The sequence below is a fragment of the Saimiri boliviensis genome, chromosome 19, assembly GCF_048565385.1.
Source record: "Saimiri boliviensis isolate mSaiBol1 chromosome 19, mSaiBol1.pri, whole genome shotgun sequence".
Classification (NCBI taxonomy): domain Eukaryota; kingdom Metazoa; phylum Chordata; class Mammalia; order Primates; family Cebidae; genus Saimiri; species Saimiri boliviensis.
The window spans coordinates 41,899,110-41,920,861 of NC_133467.1; the positions used below are offsets into that span (position 1 = coordinate 41,899,110).

At 50.8% G+C, this 21,752-nt stretch overlaps 1 long non-coding RNA gene, 1 other non-coding gene and 2 pseudogenes across 2 annotated transcripts; 3 read left to right on the forward strand and 1 right to left on the reverse strand.

Annotated features, from left to right (window-relative positions):
- The first annotated feature begins 981 nt into the window (after positions 1-981).
- LOC101052573 (uncharacterized) lies at positions 982-4,505 on the forward strand (annotated as a pseudogene).
- Positions 4,506-10,866: 6,361 nt separating this feature from the next.
- On the forward strand, positions 10,867-11,878 carry LOC101051929 (arginine-fifty homeobox-like; annotated as a pseudogene).
- An 8,270-nt stretch (positions 11,879-20,148) lies between these two features.
- On the reverse strand, positions 20,149-21,270 carry LOC141582164 (uncharacterized). Its single transcript, XR_012515002.1, has 2 exons — positions 21,044-21,270; positions 20,149-20,382 (listed from the first exon to the last, which is right to left on the reverse strand). It is a non-coding gene; the product is annotated as an uncharacterized LOC141582164 (long non-coding RNA).
- Positions 21,271-21,277: 7 nt separating this feature from the next.
- On the forward strand, positions 21,278-21,351 carry TRNAN-GUU (transfer RNA asparagine (anticodon GUU)). The gene has a single exon. It is a non-coding gene; the product is annotated as a tRNA-Asn (tRNA).
- Positions 21,352-21,752: the final 401 nt, after the last annotated feature.

The window sequence follows — 21,752 nt, forward strand, 5'->3', positions numbered from 1 at the left end:
GAACTGTTTAAGGCAGGACACTAGGTCGAGAGAGTCCCTTACCATGTGGACCCTGAGACGCCAGAGTCACACTGTTCTGTGGTCCCAACTTGGCCTTTGGGGTTCACCACTGGCCACCCCCTGGAGTTCCAGCCTTTGGTGTGGGGAACCTCACTGGTTGATACTTGGGTACTCTGGGGTTTTGGCATTTTGTTGTGTGTGAGAGTTCCACTGTCACTGCTGGCCTCTGCCTGGATGCTCTGGGGTTTTCAGCATCGACATTCCCTGCAGGATTGTGGATTAGAGCCCCTCCCCAGGGGGAGTGTTGATGTCATCTTCTCTGCCCTGAAGTTAAAAAATTACCATTTTCCGTAACTGCCAGTTGTGGGCCCCTTCCTATGTGACCTTGCTCAAGGCCATACTGAACTCTTGGTCACAGGGAGCAGGAGTTCCTGGACCCCCAACCCAAGTGACAACTACCCATAGTGGCGGACAAGCAGCAGCCACCCAGACATTTTGCCCAAACATTTCTCTTCAGTGTCTGCGGCTGCTGGGTAGATTCTCTGGCAGCTCAGGGGACAACCCTGTTTCCGCCTTCCCCTCCTCCCTTCCGTGATCCCCTTGTTTCTTCTAACCCCTCTTTGCCCAAACTAAAATGCTTTCTTGACTCTCTGTGGAGTTCAGACCCATCATTCTACTGCTCATATTTCCTAGTCCACTTTCATAACGCTTTGCTACCTGTACTTATATCTTCTTTACAGGAGGTGGGAATTTGAAAAGAAAAGTTACTGGGCTTTTTGCTAGACTTAGAACAACTTCTGGGGTCGCGGCGCGGCCCGCGGCCCGGCGGGGCGGAGAAGCGGCGGCCGGTCGGGGCATCCCAGCCCGCAGCGGCGGCGGCGCTCGGAGCCGGCTCCAGACCGCCCTCCGCCGCGGCCGAGTTTGTCTCCAGGTCCCGGGGTCCGCACCGGCTCGGCCGGCCCTCGCCCGCCGCTTCCCCGCATGGCCCTGCTGCGGGGCGCGGAGCCGGCGGCGGGGCCCTCCCGCTGGCTTCCCACGCACGTCCAGGTGACCGGGCTGCGGGGCAAGAGCTCGGGCGCGGGCAGCACCAGCGACGCGTTCACGGTGATCCAGGTGGGCCGCGAGAGTACAGCACGCGGGTGGTGGAGAAGACGCAGGCTGCCCAAGCGGCGTGAGGACTGCTCCTTCGAGCCGCCGCCCGGCGCCCTGGGCGACCTGCTGCAGGTGCAGGAGGCAGACACCGGCCAGGCGCCCTGGGCCGCGGGCTCCGCCCCGCCCGCGAGCCGGTGCTCACCACCAGGCACCGCTCACTCATCGGCGTGGGCAAGTTCCTGGGCCAGGCCACGGTGGCGCTGGACGAGGTCCCCGGCGCGGGCCGCGCCCGGCACACGCAGTGGTACGAACCGCACTCCAAGGCAGGCAAGAAGGAGAAGGAACGCGGCGAGATCGAAGTCACCATCCAGTTCACACGCAGCAGCCTGAGCGCCGGTATGTTTGACCTGTCCATGACGGACAAACCGAGGTCGCCCTTCAGCAAGATCAAGGACAAGATGAAGGGCAAGAAGTATGCTCCGGAATCTGCCTCGGCAACCCTCCCAAGCGGCGCCATAGAGGATCCTGACCCGGGCGGCCTGGGCAAGGTGGGCAAAGCCAAAGGCTTCTTCCTCCGAAACAAGCTGCGCATGTCGTCCCTGACCCAGTCCAGCACCTCTCAGGCGCGGACAGCACCCAGTCCTCAGCCAGTGGGAGCCTGGCTTACCAGGGGCCTGGCGCCGAGCTCCTCACCCGCTCACCGAGCCCAGCAGCTGGCTGTCCACTGAAGGGGCAGGGAGACCGCACAGTCCCCCAGAGCTGTTCACCCGCAAGAGGACCTACAGCGATGAGGCCGGCCAGATGCACACGGCTCCTCCTCGGGCCCGTCTCGACCTTCAGGGCCACCTGGATGCTGCCTTCCGCTCTTCGCTCCGTGTCAATGGGAACCACATTTACGAGGCGCCCCAGGCCCCTGTGCCGCACCGCAGCTCCATCTTGGGCCTCCGAGGAGGGGCCTCGCTCCACAGACGACTCCTGGGCCAGAGGCAGTCGTAGCAACAGCAGCTCAGAAGCGGTGCTTGGGCGGGGGGAGCCCAGTGCTCAGGCTGAAGTCCTGGCCCTTGGGGTCAGCAGCCCTGGAGAGGAGGCGGGGCCCGGCTGCCAGAGGGCAAGCTCTTCCAGCTCACCACACCCATAGTGGCCTCCTCTGAGGCTGTGGCAGAGAAGGAGGGAGTCCGGAAGGAGGAACGCAAGCCCCGGATGGGCCTCTTCCACCACCACCACCACCACCACCACCACCAGGGCCTAAGTCGGAGCGAGCTGGGGCTCCAAAGCTCTCTGGGGGAGAAGGGGGGTCCTGCCTGGGGGCCTCCCCCCATCACTTGTCCGGTGGGGAGGAAAAGGCCAAGAGCAGCTGGTTTGACTTGAGAGAAGCCAAGGAACCAACTCAGAAACCCAGTGCCATGAGGGCCAGCCCCACCCCCGGCCTCCCCGGGAAAGCCCTGCCTGAGTGGGACAACACCTTCAACGTCTTTGCTGCCAGCAGGCTGCGTCCAGAGGCCAGGAGCAAGACCCTGGCCCCTGCGGGAGTGGGGCTGGAGGCGGCAGGGCAGCAAGACCCTGGCCCCTGCGGGAGTGGGGCTGGAGGCGGCAGGGCTGCAAGACCCAGGCCCGGGGCCATGACTGCGAAGGCAGCCGGCCGAGGGAGAGCCCGGGGCAGGAGGAGGAAGAGGTGGGAGCAGCGTGCGGCTGGAGCCCAGGATTCCTCTGGACTTGGGACTGGACCACCAGAGGGCGAGTACAGCTGACCTGGGGCCCATCGGGTCCGTAGGGGCCGGCCCGCCTCATCAGCCCAGCTGCCGCTGAGAGCCTCAGCCTCAGAACCAGACAGGGAGCTGCCAGCCCCGGAAGGGGAAGAAGGGCAGAGTCCGGCAGACAGTGGGACGTCTCTGTTTAGCTCCCCAGAAGTGATCAGTGTGGGAGAGGCTGCCGGGCCCAGACAGCGCTGCTGAGGGCCAGGACGATCAGGTCCCCCGAGGCGAAAACCAGCTTTGCCTTGACATCGAGACAGCTGACCATGCCTGGCCTTGGGATGTGGTCACCATTTCTCCTGCCGCTGAGACAGCGTCACTCGTCTCGCCGGGAGAGTCTGATGAGCCTCTGCCCCAGGTGCAGCCTGAATCGCCAGAAACCGTGAGCCCCAAGGGGAGTGAGGGGCTTCCCCCCGCTGGAGCCCGAGCCTAAACCCGAGTGGGTGTCTGAGGAGGGGCTGCAACCCAGCGCCCCACCTCCCAAGCCACTACGCCACTTCACACCGTCAAGATCCCAGGAGGAGGAAGAGGCCGCAGCGGGTCTGAGTAACAGGGGGACAGAGACAAAGGAAGATGCCTCCCCACGTGCACTGGCTGTCAGTCCCCCGGAGACAAAGGAGGAGGGAGAGAAGCCCCAGTCGGAGGAGTCTGACAGCCGCTCCTCTGCAGCCCTGCTGGCCGAGCCTGGAAGAGCCAGTGGAGGACACCAGCGCCCCCCCAACCCCCTCCCACCACGCCTTGTTGGGCCCTGCCTGTCTGAGCCACCAGCTGCCCGGAGGGTCCTGCCCTTATACCGTGTCCCTCAAAGAGCTTGGCTCTGCAGAGTCAGCAGGCATCTCCAGAGATGGGAGAAGCCCCCTGGGATCCTGAGGTCCAGGGCCAGGGTCCAGTAGGAGAGGGACTTGGGTCCCCCTCAGTTACCTCGCAGCAGGCTGATGTGTGGGTGTCCAAGGAAGATGCCTTGAGCCTCTTCTTGTTTCGGGGGAGCTCAGATCCTCCCAGCCTCTTATCTGCATCCCCACCAGGGTCCAGGGAATCTTCTATTCATTCTGGCCCAGAAGAGCTGCCCACCCCCCCAGAGCCTGACTTTCCACCGCCTCCTCTCCCGCCTTGGGCCAGTCACCACTGTGGGGGGCCCAGCCCTCTGTGGTCACCCCTGTCTGGAGCCTGGCCCCCCACCTCATCCTCCCCACCACCAGGTGAGCCAGCCTCACTCCCTGGCCCCCTTGAGCCCTCCCCACCTGGGGGCTTCCCCTGCCCCACGTGGCGAGGACCTGGCTGCAGCCACCACAGCCTCCCCGCTTGTGTCTGCCCAGTGCCAGTCCCCACCCCGTGAAGCCCCTCAGTGCCCCGCTGTGGATGCCAGCCGGCAGGAAGCAGTCCCGCTCTGGTCAGCACAGCCCTGAGTAGTGGGCTGGAGAAGCTCAAAACAGTCACATCTGGGAGCATTCAGCCTGTGACCCAGGCCCCCAGGCTGGCCAGTCGGTGGACACCAAGAGGCTGAAGGACTCGGCTGTGCTGGACCAGTCGGCCAAGTACTACCACCTGACCCACCACGAGCTCATCAGCCTGCTCCTGCAGCGGGGGCCGGGGACCACGCTGCCTGTTTGTGGGTTATGGGCAACAGGGTGCCTGCTCTTCAGCCCCACACCCCTCCCCTGAGGGCACAGAACCTATGTGATCTGGGCCAGTCTCTGCCACATCCTGAGTCTGTCTCAGTCTCGAGCTATCTGTGGGGCGAGTGCCGTGGGGACAGAGGTAGATGGCGTGTGTTCTTTAGGCTGCTCCTACCCCCCCCCGACCTTTCCACAGTGTCACGTGGGAACGTGTGGGGTGCAGGGAGAGTGCCTGCTTGCTTTCCCAGCTCTTGCCCACCTCCAACATGTAGGCTCCTCCAGGCTGGGGCTTGGGGCTGCTTATGTTTTGGGGATCAAGCCTCCGTGTCTATTCTTGTTGCCTGTCCAGATGCCAGAACTCTGTGTTGCTGCAGGGTTTGAACTTTGGAAACCAATTAAAATGTGCCTTTTGTGGGCAGGGTGGAGAGCCCCTGGATGTTGACCTCTCCCGCCGTGTGGCGTCCCCTCCCACCTGTTGAATACATAGGGGTGGCCCTGGGAATGAGAATGGGTGGCCCTGCTGTGTGCTCTTCCCCTCTCCTAGAGTTAATCTCTTGGTCTGGCCAAGTTACTGCTCTCTCAGCCTTCCTGCCGTCTTCCCATCCCTCAACCCCAGCAGGAGGATCCCAAGATAAAAACTGCTGCTGGGGAAGTGGGCAGGCAGGCCTGGTGACTCTCATTTTGTCTGGCCTCAGAACTTAGCCATGCTAGACCAGTCAGCTTGCCTGTAAGTGGGAGGTCCCACTATGCCTTTGGGAGATACCTATACCTAGGAAAAAGCCTCTGTTGCCCTCCCATCCCTCCACTAAGCTGCTGTCCCAGCCTGTCCCTCTGTCCCAGGACCTTGCCTGGCTTGGCTGCAGTGCACTTTGAAACGAAGCGTCTGTCCTTTCCAGCCCCTAGTTTGCTTGTAGAAAATAAGGCAGGCGGCCGGGCGCGGTGGCTCACGCCTGTAATCCCAGCACTTTGGGAGGCCGAGGCGGGTGGATCACGAGGTCGAGAGATCGAGACCATCCTGGTCAACATGGAGAAACCCCGTCTCTACTAAAAATACAAAAAATTAGCTGGGCATGGTGGCGCGTGCCTGTCGTCCCAGCTACTCAGGAGGCTGAGGCAGGAGAATTGCCTGAACCCAGGAGGCGGAGGTTGCGGTGAGCCGAGATCGCGCCATTGCACTCCAGCCTGGGTAACAAGAGCGAAACTCCGTCTCAAAAAAAAAAAAATAAATAAAAATAAAAATAAAAATAAAAAAATAAGGCAGGCTTCCCCAAGGCATCTGTAAGGAAACTTGGTGGCTTGGGCCACCCTGAATTAGCAGAAATGGGGGGCGATGAGGTACTGAAGGAGGATACTTATGGCCTAGTGAAGAGGCAAGAGCTCCTCTGGGCCCAGCGCTTCCTCAGGAGAGGGCCTGTGGGCTTGCTTGGAAGGCCTTGGGCAGACACGTGCCCTCTGGGTGATGTACGTCTGCTGCCAGGATGGAGCAGAGGAGCGCCATGCGTGGAGGAAAGCCCCTGTAACGTTACCCACCTAAAACTCCACCCATCAGAGCCGAGAAAAGTGTCCACTGGTCCCCAGGGCTTCAGTCAGGCTTTTGGGGGGGTCACTGGGTATTAGAGAAGTATCTTTTCTGAGAGCCGGGGAGTCACCCCCATACTGGGTATTTATCTGGGCCGTATTCAGTCCCAGCTCTGGCCCTGCCCTTTGACTGTGGGCCCCCCTAATGCCCAGGGCACGGATGTCTTTGGAGGAGTTTTTGAATCGAAGCCCAGGGTCCTTGTTGACGTCTCTCTCCTAGCCACACTTGGGGGAGAGTGGGCAGGGAGCAGGCGTGGTTCCGCTCTGCTCTTGGTCTTCCTAGTTGTAACTCCTGTTTGTAAAGAGCTTGTTCTTCGTGCTTTAAGCTCTTTATGAAGAATAAAACATTCATGTGCTGCAAAACAAACAAACAAGCAAAAAGCTTCTGGGTGGAGTGGAGATCCTTGTTAGACATGCGGACAACGACGAGCTTCCCAAAGGACTTCCCACTAGGGTGTCTTTTAGGTCATCGGAGCAAATTCAAATTAGATGGCTCACAGAAAAAGACACACATTTTCTTGGGAGAACAAGAAATTTGGCCTGAAACTGGTTATTTTTTATTTATTTATTTATTTTTAATTTTTTTTTTTTTAAGAGACGGGATTTCACCATGTTGGCCAGGTTGGTCTTGAACCGCTGACCTCAGGTAATCCACCCGCCTCAGCCTCCCAAAGTGCTAGGATTATAAGCTTGAGCCACCACACCCGGCCCCCTGAAACTGGTTGTTTGCATCATAATGCTATTTTACAATTGGACTTACTCATAAAAAGGAAGGAAAATGGGGAGACGCTCCTTATGTACAGGCTTTTATGACCCCCTACCAGGATTCTGACTTAAGAGTCAACTGCAGGATGTGTCTGGCTCATGTTACTTCCAGGCACCGAGAAACTGCACGGGAGATCCTCAATGCTCCCTTCCTAGCGGCGCCCCCTGGAAGGCCCATGCCCTCCCCAGGGTCTTCTCAGTCCCCCAATTCTGAGAGCGGTGATGCCAGTTGTCCAGTGCAGGATTCCACCCCAATGTCATCAGGAACCCTCCCCCTTATTCAGTGAGCTCCAGCCTATATCCCCCACTGCCCAAGGAAGTAAGCCCAGCCAGTACCCCCAGGAGCGGGGCTCTATATCAGCCCCTGAAATGGAATCTGTGTCCATTGTGGGAGGTAGCTGGCAGAGACAGGGGAACAATCAGAGTCAATGTGCCATTTCCCATGGCCAAATTGGCTTTATTCAAGGAGAAATTTGGCTGGGGTTTTGAAGGATCCAGGGAAGTTCACAGAAGAGTTTGTGAGGGTGATCGTGTCTTGATTGAACTTGGCACAACTTGCAAATGTTATTATCCACTTGCTGTCCTGTAGAGGAGAAGCAAAGGCTTCTGGGTACTGCCTGGGAATATGCAGACAGAGCAGCTGCTCATCTCCACGGCCATCCCGTTCAGGTAGGAGGAGATGCAGTTCCGCACAGCCGCCCTCGGTGGGATTACCAGAGGGTTCCCAAGATCTTCAAATCACAGGCTAACTTGTTTAACAGAAGGTATGAAAAGGGGTGTGATTCAGCCAGTTAATTCTGCCAAGGATAGAGAAGGAAGTCAGCGGAAGGATGAAAATCTTGCTCTGCCTCAGGGCGCCTGGTTGAGGCACTCAGGAAATCCACCAATGTAGACCCAGACACCTTGGAAGGGCGGGCTCTTCTGGCCATGCATTTATTACTCAATCTACCCCTGACATTAGGAGGAAGTTACAGAAGGCAGGAAGGGGACCCCAAATTCCATGAGCCAGCTCTTAAACATGGCCTTTGGAGTTTACAACAATAGCCACGGGGCAGAGGAAGAGGAGAAAACCGAAAGAAATGACCAGAAAGTGCCACTGTTAGCAGCTGCTTTCAGCCCCTTGTGCCTTCTGGGTTACCCATGGTAAGAAGGTGTTGCAAGAGTAGCTTTGGAATGCCCAGACGAAGGCCAGCTTGTCAGCCCCTGGGCTGGAACCGGTGAGCCTTCTGTAAGCAAGGGGGCCACTGGAAGAAAGCCTGCCGCAGGCTCCGAGGGGAGTCTCAGCTCCCCAGACCCCAATGGCTGAGAGAACAGAGGGCTGACAGGGCCCAAGGTTTCCTACAGCTTCCACCAGACACCTTACCATCTCCACAGAGAGCCTCAGGCAGCTCCTGACGTGGCAGGTAAAAATACTGAATTACTGGACGTGGGAGCCACCTTCTCGCTTCTGATCCGTCCTCGGGGCCACTGTCTTGCCGTGCCTATACCGAAACGAGGATCATGGCCACCAAGAGCCAGGAGATTCACCCATTCCTTTAGTTGCACGCTGGGAAACCATGTTTTCCCACAGATTTTTGCTTATTCCAGAGTGCCTTATTCCTTTACTGGAAGAGACTTAACTTTCCCAATTGCAGGCCACAGTTGAATTTGGAGCACCTCAAGAGAAGGCCACAAGCTGGGAAGGGACAATTCTCCTAGTTTAGTTCTAAGTGCAGGTCTTAACACAGATAAAGACGTTCCTTCCAGCACACGACTTCCCCTCTGTTTGGGACGTGGAAGTTCCTGGAAGAACTGTTAATGTATTTCCAGTCAGGTTATTTGGAAACCCAGTGTTAATTATCTATGTGAAAAACAATATCCTTTTAGGTGTGATGGCTCACGCCTGTAATCTCACAGCACTTTGGGAGGCCAAGGCGGGCATACCACTTGAAGCCAGGAGTTCGAGACCAGCCTGGCCAACATGGCAAAACCCCGTCTCCAATAAACACAAAAACTAGCTGGGTGTGGTGGTGGGTGCCGGTAATCCCAACTATTCAGGAATATGTGGCAGGAGAATTGCTTGAACCCAGGTGGCAGAGATTGCAGTGAGCTTCTCGCCACGGCACTCCAGCCTGGATCAAAGAGGGAGACTCTGTCTTTAAAAAAAAAAAAAATTGCAAAAAGCAAAAAACAACAAAAAAAAATCCTTTTAGACCTGAGGCTCAGAGGGGCATCCATCCTCTGATAATGAAGTATGGATTATTACAATTCTGTCAGTCCCAATGTAACACCCCCATTTTTCCTGTTAATAAGCCAAACTTATTAACAGGAAAATACAGATTTGTTGAGGATCTCAGGGCAGCTAATGAGGCAGTAGCTCCAGTTCAATAAGAACTCACATCCCTGAATATGCTCACTGGTTCACAGTATTCAATATAAAAGACGTTTTCTTTTACATACCTTTACACCTGTAGACTCCCAGTGCATTTTTGCATTGTGGCTAATCCAGACACTCATGCTGCATCTTGGCTTACCTGGACTGTCCTGTTCCCAAGGTTTTAGGACAGTCCCCATCTGTTTGGCAATGCAGTGGCAAAAGAGTTCGGGGCACTACAGTTAATTAATGGATCTCTCTTACAATATGTGTATGACCTATTAATTTCCAGCCCTACTAGGGAAAGATTCTGATAAAAATACAATTCAAGTCTTTTGTGACAGAACAAGGGTAACAGGTATCCCCTCAAAGGCCCAAGTTTCTGTCCAGAGGGTCACATCACGTATTTGGGACACATGCTCACTTCTGGGACCAAGATCTTGGCCCAGAGATGAAAAGAGACCATCCTGGCACTCCACCCCCCTCAAATTAAGAAGCATTTTTGAGAATAGCTGGATTCTGCCAGGTTTGGATTCCCAGGTTTGGGCTCATAGCAAAACCATTCTATGAACTTCCAGAAGGGAGTGGTCACAAGCCTTTGAATTGGAACGGAACCTGTCAACAGGCGTTCTTAACCTTAGAAGAAAAGCTAGGAGCAGCCCCTGCTTTGGGACTTTCACCCGCCATGTGAAAAACAAGGGAGAGCTTTCGATGTTCTAACTCGAAGGCTCAGGACTTACTTTGCATCAGTGGGCTATTTCTCTAAACAGCTAGACCAGGCGGCAGCTGGGCGGCCAGGATGCTTGAGACCTGTGGCTACCATCACTCTATTGGCGGAAGAAGCCAGTGAGTTTGCCTAGGACAACAATGAGATTTCCCGCCCCACCCCCCACTTAACCCCATGAAGTACAGTACAGAAGGTCCTGGAGCCAAAAGTATACCAATAACTACCAGGGGACCAGTTGCTTAAACATCAGGTCCTCCTGCGTGACATCCCAGATGTTACCCTTAAAGGACGTTGATTTTTTTTTTTTTTGAGACTGAGTTTCACTCTTGTTACCCAGGCTGGAGTGCAATGGCGTGATCTCGGCTCACCGCAACCTCCGCCTCCTGGGTTCAGGCAATTCTCCTGCCTCAGCCTCCTGAGTAGCTGGGATTACAGGCACGTGCCACCACGCCCAGCTAATGTTTTGTATTTGTAGTAGAGACGGGGGTTTCACCATGATGACCAGGATGGTCTCGACCTCTTGACCTCGTGATCCACCCGCCTCGGCCTCCCAAAGTGCTGGGATTACAGGCTTGAGCCACCGCGCCCGGCCAAGGACGTTGATTTTTAAACCCTGCTACTCTGTTGCTGGACCTCATGTCTCAAAAAACAGATCCCCAACCCCAACTCATTGACTTCTGTGTGTAAACCATGGAAGAGATCTCTAGAAGGCCCAACCTTAAAGACAAGCCCTTGTCTAACCCCAACGTTGAGTAGTGCAGAGATGGAAATAGCTTTTTGTATGAGGGATAAGAAAGGCAGGTTAGCCAACAGGAAGTCATTGAAGCCAGGGTTTTGCCTTCTCAGACTTCTGTTCAAAAAGCAGAATTGGAGGATGCGGTCAGGAAACTGCATTTCCAGAGAGAGACACAGCAAGCAGGACTGAAAACGGTGAGTCTAAGGGGATTCGGGACAGGCCTTCCATCTCAGATTTTAAAAACCGTGATGAACAGAATGGCCCCAGAGAATACCCAGCAAGACCCTTCCATCAACAGGAATCATTTCAGCATTAAGGTGATACTACCACAGGATCCAGAAAGAGAACAAAGAAGGATGATACTCACTGGGAGTATCATCCTCATAGTCCCAGTTTCATTCTGTCATCCAAGCATGAGTGTGGTGGTGCAGTCTCGGCTCACTGAAGCCTCAACCTCCCAGGCTCAAGCAATCCTCCCACCTCAGCCTCCCAAGCAACTGGGACCACAGCAACATGGAGAAGGCATCAAGAATGTACTTCACTCACCCGCGACCAGTGTGAAGAGCTAGAAGCTCTGTTTAGCGAGACCATGTTCCCAGATAGAAATTGTCAGGAGAAATTAGCTTTGAAACTCGACCTACTGGAGTCAACAATAAAGGTTTGGTTCAGGAACCGGTGATTCGAACAGAAAAAGCAGCAGCAGCAGCAGCAGCAGCAGCAACAGGAGCAGCAGTCAGCAATGCTACCAAACCGGATCCTTCTATCCAGAAGGATGTGCCCACCTTCCTGAGAACATCTATCATTTCTTATGCTTTTTTCTCCGGTGGTTTCAGATTTCTACAGCTCCCTTCCATCTCAGCCCTTAAGCTGTTCCAACTGGGCATGGAACTCTACCTTCACTGAGAGTCCCATAGGTGATTTCCAAATGCAAGATTCTCAGTGGGAGAAGCTGGTAGCCTCAGTTCCTGCTTTGTACTCTGATGCCTATGATATATCCCAAGTCATAGAACTGTATGATGTTCCTGATGAGAATGAGATAGCCAGCTCTTCTTTCCGCTGTCTGTATCAGTATCTCTCACCCACAAAGCACAGGGTAGAAGGACAGGGTCCTCTTTCAGCATCTTTGCTGGTCCAGCTGTAGGCCTATCTCCCATACAAACCTGGCCCAGTATGACAAGCCAAGGTTTTGAAGCCTACGGTCTAACAGACAGCCTAGAATTCTAGAAAACCTCCAATATGCTAGCCTTTGGATTTCTCTGATCAGAGTACTGATAAACATGGACCATTTAGAAAAGAGGTTTTTCTTTCTTTCTTTTTTAAAGATGGGGTTTCACCATGATGGCCAGGCTGGTCTTGAACTCCTGACCTCAGGTGATCCACCCACCTCAGCCTCCCAAAGTGCTAGGATTACAGGTGTGAGCCACCACGCCTGGTCTAGAAAAGAGGTCTTAAAAAAAAATTTTTTTTTTTTAAATAAAAAAAGCAGAAAGAAAGAAAAATGGCGGGGTGCCGTGGCTCACTTCTGTAATCCCAGCACTTTGGGAGGCCGAGGCCGGCAGTTCACCTGAGGTCAGGAGTTCAAGACCAGCCTGGCCAACATGGTGAAACCGTGTCTCAAAAAAAATTTTTTTTTTTTTTTTTTTTTTTTTTTTTTTTTTTTTGAGACGGAGTTTCGCCCTTGTGACCCAGGCTGGAGTGCAATGGCGCGATCTCGGCTCACCGCAACCTCCGCCTCCTGGGCTCAGGCAATTCTCCTGCCTCAGCCTCCTGAGTAGCTGGGATTACAGGCACGTGCCACCATGAAAAAAATTTTTTTTAATTAAAAATTTAAATTTTTTTTTTTTTTTTTAAAAAGAGGTCTTGCCTCTTGTACATGACTTTTTTTTTTTTTTTTTTTTTCCTTTGTCTGGTTTTAACCCAAACATCTGGGTCTGTGTCTCTGATTTCCATGGAAATGTTGTGAAAAGAGTTTTCCAAATACAGCTCAGCAGTATGCCATCAGTCCCACAATTCTCCCTGAGAAGCCTTTCTAGTCCCTTACATGGCCAGTGAGACTACAAAATTCCCTTCCCAAAGCTATCTTGGATTTTCTAAAAGTAGGACAGTGGTTTTGGGGGTTATCCACTTTATTTATTTTTTTGCAACTAAGTCTCACTCTGTCACCCAGGCTGGAATGCAGTGGCATGATCATGGCTCACCAAAGCCTTCACCTCCTGGGCTCAGGTGATCCTCAGCCTCCTGAGTAGCTAGGACTACAGGTGCCCACCACCACACCTGGCTATTTTTTTTTTTTTTTTGAGACAGTCTCACAATGTCACCCAGACTGGAGTGCAGTGGTGCAATCTCAGCTCCTGCAACCTCCCCTCCTGGGGTTCAAGTAATTTTCCTACCTCAGCCTCCCGTGTAGCTGGGATTACAGGCACCTGCCACCATGCCTGGCTAATTTTTGTATTTTTAGTGGAGATGGGAATTTGCCATGTTGCCTAGGCTGGCCTCAAGCTCCTGAGCTCAAGTGGTCCTCCTGCCTCAGCCTCCCAAAGGGCTGAGATTACTGGTATGAGCCACCTTGCCTGGCCAAGACAGTTTTTTAGAAATAAAGTATATTAGTCCAGGCACACTGGCTCATGCCTATAATCCCAGCACTTTGAAAGGCTGAGGCAGACAGATCACCCGAGGTCAGGAGTTCGAGACCAGCCTGATCATAATTTTTTCTCTATTGCTTTTCTATTATCTATTTCATTTGGAAATATGAAATTTTTCCAAATGAAAATATCATTTTCTTGGGAGGCTGAGGCAGCAGAATCGCTTGAACACAGGAAGTGGAGGTTGTGGTGAGCCAAGATTGTGCTATTGCACTCCAGCCTGGGCAGCAAGAGCAAAATTCCATCTCAAAAAAAGAAAGAAAGAAAGTTATTAGACAACAACAAAGGAACAATTAACTTGAAATAACTCTGAACTTGTATACACTTAACAACATATACCCAAAATATATGAGGCAAATTTTAACAAAAATTAAAAAAAAATTTTTTTTTTCAGAGTCTTGCTCTGTGCCAGGCTGGAATGCAGTGGTGGAATCTTGGCTCACTGCAACCTCCACCTCCCGGGTTCAAGCGATCCTCCTACCTCAGCCTTCCTAGTGGCTGGGACTACAGGTGCGTGCCACCATGCCCAGCTAATTTTTGTACTTTTAGTAAAGACAGGGTTTCACCATGTTGGCCAGGATGGTCTCGATCGCTTGACCTCGTGATCTACCCACCTCCGCCTCCCAAAGTGCTGGGATTGCAGGCATGAGCCACCATGCCCTGCTGAAAATTAAAATTCTTAAGAAAATGTCACCAATATATAGTCATAATGTGGTATATTCATACAAGACTCTCAATAATTGATAATAACAGTCCAAAGAAGCCAGAGAGAAGGAAAGCTTAGAGCAGAAGTAAATGAAATAGAGAACAGAAAAGCAATAAAACAAAAACAAAAACAAAAACAAAAAAAAACCTATGAAATCAAAAGCTGGTTCTCTGAAAAGATTAACAAAATGGCAAAGGTTTAGCTAGATTGACAAAGTCCCCAAAAGACTCAAATTACTAGAATCAGAAACAAAAGTCAAGATTTTACTATAAACCTTGTAGAAATAAAAATTATTAAAAAAAAAACTATGAACAATTGAATGCCGACAAATCAGATAATTTAAATGAAATGGACAAATTCCTAGGATGAAACAGAATACCAAATCTGACTCCACAAGAAATGAATCTTATGAATAGAGTTTGCTACGTGTGAATGTGTCCCACACAGCTCATGCATTGGAAACAATCCTCAAAGCAAGTGCTGAGAGATGAGACCTTTAAGAGGTAATGGGCAGAGCCCCGATGGAATGAATTAGTGCCGTTAAATTAATAGGAGTGGATTAGTTGTCTCAGAAGTGGGTTCCTGACAAAAGGATGGATTCAGCCCTCTTCTCCAAATCTCTCTCTCTCCCACCACCCACCCCTACCTTTCTCTCTCTCTCTCCTCTCTCTCTCTTTTTGACACAGTCTCGCTCCATTGCCAGGAGCCAGGCTGGAATGCAATGGCGTGATCTCGGCTCACCGCAGCCTCCGCCTCCCGGGTTCAAGCAATTCTCCTGCCTCAGCCTCCCGAGTAGCTGGGACTACAGGCATGCGCCACCATGCCCAGCTAATTTTTGTATTTTTAGTAGAGACAGGGTTGCATCATGTTAACCATGTTAACCTCGATCTCTTGACCTCGTGATCCACCCGCCTCGGCCTCCCAAAGTGCTGGAATTGCAGGCGTGAGCCACCGCGCCCGGCCTGGTTTCCTTCTCTTTCTCAGCATTGCCCTGGGGCGCGCTCCTGAAGCAGCAGGTCCTGGCGGTGAAGAAGTCCTGGGCGCCCTCCTCCAGGCCGCTGTAGCAGCTGCTGAAGCTGCCGGTCACATCGCGCGGGCGGCTTCCCGGGGGCGCAGGTGGCCGGGCAGGGGGTAGCGCGCGCGCCCCGCGAGGTTCCGGGCGCGCGGTTTCCCGTGGCTTGCTGCAGCTGCGGCCGCCGCTCAGGCCTCTGCCGTCAATTCTATCAGCGTTTGCTTCCCGTGTTTTGAGGCTCGGTTAGATGCATCTGTGTTTATCATTGTACCGTCTTCCTGAGACAGTAACCCTGTTATCATTACAAAATCCCCCTCATTGTCTTTGGTAACTTGTGTTAAAGTCCCTTGTTTAGGCCGCGCATGGTGGCTCGCGCCTGTAATCCCAGCACTTTGGGAGGCCGAGGCAGCGGATGACCTGAGGTCAGGAGTTCAAAACCAGCCTGACCAACATGGAGAAACCTCGTCTCTACTAAAAATACAAAATTAAGGCCTGGCGCGGTGGCTCACGCCTGTAATCCCAACACTTTGGGAGGCCAAGGCGGGTGGATCACGAGGTCAAGAGATCGAGACCATCCTGGTCAACATGGTGAAACCCCGTCTCTACTAAAAATACAAAAATTAGCTGGGCATGGTGGCGTGTGCCTGTAATCCCAGCTACTCAGGAGGCTGAGGCAGGAGAATTGCCTGAACCCAGGAGGCGGAGGTTGCAGTGAGCCGAGATCGCGCCATTGCACTCCAGCCTGGGTAACAAGAGCGAAACTCCGTCTCAAAAAAAAAAAAAAAGCCGGTCGTGGTGGTGCATGCCTGAGATCCCAGCTACTCGGTGGGCTGAGACAGGAGAATCGCTTGAACCGGGAGGCGGAGGTTGCGATGATCCGAGATCATGCCATTGCACTCCAGCCCGGGCAACAAGAGCAAAACTCCATCTAAAACAACAAACAAACTCTCTTGTTTATTTTGTCTAGTATTAGCACAGTTGTTACTGAACCGCCAGGGGTTTAAGTCTTGCTGCTCACTGCCCAGAAATCCAGTTACTGAGACAAGTAGTACTGACAGGAAGGAAGGCTTTCCTCAGGTTCTGCAACCGAGGACGTGGGTGATCAGCCTCAAACCCAGCTTCGCGACCAACTCAAACGTCGGGTTTAGAGAGCAGGGAAGAAATGTAACTCCATGCAGGAAAGAGGAATTAGGGCGAGGTAAGGAGGAATTGGTCAACAGGAAGCAGGTGGTCGCCTAGGCAATTAGGATGGGATGAGGGGTCTCACATCTCATTGTCCAGAGCGGGTACTCTGGTAAATTTCATTTCTTCCTTACTCTCTGGAAGGCCCATAGTTGGTTTCCTGAGAAAGGAACTCAGGTAATACAAATGTAACTTTCTCAAATTTCAAGACTGGGAAAGTCAATTTCTATGTTTATTCAAAAGAAACCATAAACATCAGTTCTGTGGGACAATTGGGTTGGTTTCAAAGTCAGTGCAGCTTTCCTATGGTTCCTAATTCCATGATTATGTTACATTGTATGGCAAAGGGATTTTACAGATATAATTAAATTAACCTTAAAATGGGGAGATTATCCAGGCTGGCTAATCTAATCACATGGGCCTTTAAAGTCTGGGTCTAGAGGTCAGTCAGTGAACTAGGAAGTCAGAGAGATCCAAAACATGTTAGTGATTCCATGAGGAAGAAATTCTTCGTTGCTGACTTTGAAGATGGTGAGAGTCACAGTCAAAGAAATGAAGTCCTCAGTTCAACAACTTCATAATTAGTGCTGCGTGCAGAGCTGAGCTAACAATATTTTTAAATGCATTTACAATATGTGGTCAACAGATTCCCACTGTCTCTGCCTAGTCTTCTCTTTCGCTTTGTCCCTGCATGCCATTACGACTGTCTAGATTGGCAGACACAACCACGAGGGCTTTGTCGCGCCATTGCACTCCAGCCTGGGTAACAAGAGCGACACTCTGTCTCAAAAAATAAAATAAAATAAAAATTAAAAAAAGAGGGAGAACTGGGGAAAAAAAAAGCAGCCATCATGAAAATAAAGGTTTTGAGTACCTAAGAGTCTTTATTTATATCACAGGGCCACTTTCGCTAGCCAGACCGAACTAAAAGAGCAATGGCTGTCACCTCGTCCCGCAGGCTAGAGTTCAGGAGCTACGGTTCTGCCCCTTTTCTCATCGTGACAACCTGGGTTTCGTTCCTAAATCAATTTCTTTCCAATCGATATTTGGGTTGCTTTTGAAATAGCAGCTATTTGTCCCAGCTGAAATATAGTAATGAGAGTTAAAAGGATTTTTAATATGTATATTTCAATATACGTCTATATATAAAAATATATAATATGCACATATTTATATAGGTTAATGTATATTAACATATATATTTATTTAAAAGTCATTAATACTTTGTCTTCTTGGACCGTGTTGTTTGAGAAAAAGTCCTTTTCCTTCTCAGCTGACTGAATTCTGTTTCTCCATTTACCTCTGTCTGTCTCTCCTTTCTCTTGCCACCCTCTGTTGCATGAGGGACCTGAAATAGTTCCTAACAGCCTGGGATTTCTTAATGAAAATGGAGGGATTGCCACACTTTTTTGGGGGTAGAAACCTCTGTTTTTTCTTACGGAATCCCAAGAGTGTAAACAGAAAAGTTCCTCTCAGATCTTTTTTTTTTTTTTTTTGAGACGGAGTTTCACTCTTGTTACCCAGGCTGGAGTGCAATGGCCCAATCTCGGCTCACCGCAACCTCCGCCTCCTGGGTTCAGGCAATTCTCCTGCCTCAGCCTCCTGAGTAGCTGGGATTACAGGCACGCACCACCATGCCCAGCTAATTTTTTGTATTTTTAGTACAGATGAGGTTTCACCATGCTGACCAGGATGGTCTCGATCTCTTGACCTCGTGATCCACCCGCCTCGGCCTCCCAAAGTGCTGGGATTACAGACTTGAGCCACCGCGCCCGGCCCTCCTCTCAGATCTTAAACTGCTTGCTTTTGTATTGTGCTATGTTTTTTGGTTTTTGTTTTTTTTTTTTTTTACTAAGTATTGACTAAAATAGTTATTACAACAGAAGATACATCTGGGGTGTTTAAGATAAGAAAGGATGTCGTTTAGACACTTAGAGAAATGGCTTTGTAACAAAATGCATTATAAAATAATTATGTGGCCCAACGCAGGGTAATTCTGCCTTTTGAAGATTTAGGATTCAATGTGGGATCTGCTGAGAGCTCACGTCCAATTAAAAGATAGAGACTAAATTTAGAACTATCTAAATAAAACTGGTCTACTTATACAGTCCTAGGATAGATTTCTATAATGTTAGGTTTGATTTGGCATCCGCTTTTAATCTCCCTCTAGTACACCAGACTCTTTCTCACTATATTTTGATGTCTAAATTTTGCTATCTGATGTTTCACCTAAGAGCTGTTCCTTTAATATATAAATTAGGACTCTCTAGCTGACAGCTGCCTAGAGCAACGAAGCAGGTGATCAAAAAATTGGAAGTCTAAAATAGGAGGGAAAAGAAGAGTTCTTATGAATGTATGAGAGCTACTCCTATCAGCATGTCTAATACATTATATAATTATGTATCGTATATATGTTTCACTACTAAAAATATATTTTAAAACTTGATTTAATTGACTTAAAGGGCAAAAAAACACAAATGAAATACACTATCAGAAAGATAGACTTGAAGACATGCTTTTTCACAAGTTCATGTGATGTAAGTAAATCTTTAGTAAATAAACTCGTTTTAAAATGATTGGTAAAACAGAATTAGAAATGGCTTCAGAATTGATAACATACCTTTTCATTTAAATTTGCTGGTCAAGTGGTTTTATATTTATCTCTGCTATGTAGTATAAGTTGTCAATTTGAAATGAGGGTTATAAAGCTATGAATGTGGCCCAAAAGAGAATTATCTTTGTTTGTGTAATTTTTGATAAATAAGCCAATTAATGTTGTTTGTTTAATGAAAATAGCTAAGTCTTGAGTTATTGCCCAAAACAAAGAAACAAACAAACATTTATCTAATTTTAAGGTTTTTGTTGTTGTTGTTTGTTTTGGTTTGGTTTTGTATTTCAGGCAGGGTTTTGAAGGGGTGATCTTGAATTCCTGGGCTCAACAGATTCACCCACCTCAGCCTCTCAAAGTACTGGCATTATGAGGTATGAATCACCATGCCCTGAGTAACCTTAAGGTTCTTACTTAGGAAAATCTGAAATTCACAGATAATGAAAATGGTTAATAGGGAAATAACTTTAAATGATAACTATCAGCTGGGCATGGTGGCTCACACCTGTAATCTCAGCACTTCGGGAGGTTAAGGCAGGCAGATCATGAGGTCAGGAGTTCAAGACCAGCCTGGCCAACATGGTGAAACCCCTTCTCTACTAAATACACAAAGATTGGTCAGGCATGGTGGTGGGCACTTGTAATCTCAGCTACTCAGAGGCTGAGGCAGGAGAATCTCTTGAATTCAGGAGGCGGAGGTTGCAGTGAGCCAGGACCACACTGTTGCACTCCAGCCTGGGGGACAGAGTGAGACTCCGACTCAAAAAAAAAAAAAAAAAAAAAAAAAGAAAGAATAAGAAAACACATAAAAGCGAAAATAGTTCACCAACCCTCACTGCAAGAAATCTTAAAAGAGTCCTCCGGGTAGAAGCAAAAGGATACCAGATAATAATGTGGACCTACACAGAGAAATGAATATTGGAAATGGCTTTTAGAAAGCACGTACTACACGTTTTCTTATTTAAATTAGATTAGATCAGATTAGATTAAATTAAATTAGAATTTAAATATTCTAAAAAATATTTGACGTAATTTATAAAAGTAATAATCAAGAATTACAAACTTACAACGACTAAAATAAAAATACACGATAACACTAAGATAAAGGCCAGAAAGGGAGGTGTCACGTCACTTGAAAGCTGACTGGTGAATTAAAGATATATCCCAGACACCCTAAAGCAGTCGCTGAAATAAGGAAAGAGTTATAGCTAATAAAGAACAAAGGGAAAAAACGGACTGAAGTAAGAGCCATGTGATCACTGCTGGCACCACTGCTCTCCGGGCCTCCCCCTAGAGAAGCGCGCAGCGGCCAGTGAGAAGCGAACAGAGTGGTGACTGCAGCATTGTCTGTGATCCGAAAGGAACAGAACCAGCGTCATCTTAAAGACATACGAAAAGGGTTTTCTTTATTTAACAGACAATTGAACCAACAATGGAAGCAAGTCCTTTGCCAAAAGGAACGCCGAGGGTCATGATGAGGCTGCTCCTCCAAAGATTTCGGGGTTCCCAGACGCCTAGTTTTCGGCCTGTTCTTCTGGAAGATCTTATTCTTGGGGAGCAATAGGTCCTCGCGTTTGGGGTTCTTTCAGGTTCTCTCTGCATTTCCTCGTTCTGCTACAATTAAAACAAAACAAAAACAAAATCCCCACAAAACCCATTCTCACTTCCAGAAGGTCCCGCCTGTGCCTCCGCAGGAGCCTTTCAGGAGGTCGGGGTGCCTGGTCCACCGCTCCCCGGCTTCTGTTTCTGCTTTTGCTTTTCCTCCCCGGCTCCCGCCGTCCCGCGCCGACCCACCGCGGGCCAGCTGCGCCCCGGCGCCACCGCGCACGAGGTGCCCTGGAGGCCCTGCCCGTTGCCGCCCGCGGGGCGCCGAGAAACCAACGTCAATAAACCCTTTGAGAAAATAACTTCCCCGTGGAAAAAGCCCTCTTGATTTCCATTCTAGGGCTCTTGAGAGGACTAAAAGCTGAAGGCGACGATGCATTCATTGGACAAGTCCCAGCCGTGCGCCCTGCTGAGTGCAGGACCCTGCTCCCCGCCAGGGGACCCACGAGCGACCCTCACCCCATCCCTGCCCTGGCGGGGCCCCCGTCCGGGGCACAGGATCCGAAGACGGCAGCGGAAGCTCCGCAGCGGCCCCGAAAGCGCCTGGGCAGGGTGGGCACAGGCCCCCTCACTGGGCGAAGGCGGCGCAAAGAACGGGAAGCGCCATCCCGGGAGCCCGCCGGGCGCTCAGCTTCCCTTGGGCCCCCGGGGGGCTCAGGCGGGGTCGCACCAGGGAGATTCCGGGGGCTTCTGAAACAGGCGAGGGGCGGGGTGGGCGAAGGCCGTTCGTCTGTCCTCGCTCCAGAGTCTCCCAACGCGCGGGTGTCCAGCGTGACCGCTCCGGCCTCTCCGGTTTTCCAAGGCCTGGCCCAGTCGTCCTGCCGGCGGGCGGCGAGGACGGACCGGACGGGGGAGGTCGAGTGAGCGCGCCCTACCTGGAGTGCCCAGCAGGGACGCGGCGTCTGTCTCTGTGGCGCAATCGGTTAGCGCGTTCGGCTGTTAACCGAAAGGTTGGTGGTTCGAGCCCACCCAGGGACGCTAGTGTGGAACTTTTAAAGCATTCACGAATTGTCAATCACTAGATAAGTGGAGACGATTTTATCTTCCCGAAGTCCTAAGCCACTAATTTATGACTGATCCGAGTCAAAGCCCAGCCCACCTCCCCGACCAGATTCCTAACCAGATATCTTTGAAGTGCCAGGTTTACACCTGTGCGACTCCGAAATCCTGAAACAGAGAGCTAGGAACCCACTTCTGGTGCGATAAAATTCTAATTTAGTCCGTTATTCGCTTAAACGAGTAATTTATGTGCCTGTAGTTCTTCATTTTTTAACAATAGGAGGCCAGTAGTATCCCTAGGATGTGCCTGGATTTGACATTTCTGTAGTGTAGAGAACTGGGTGGCCAATGATCCATTATAGAGTTTATATAATGCTTCT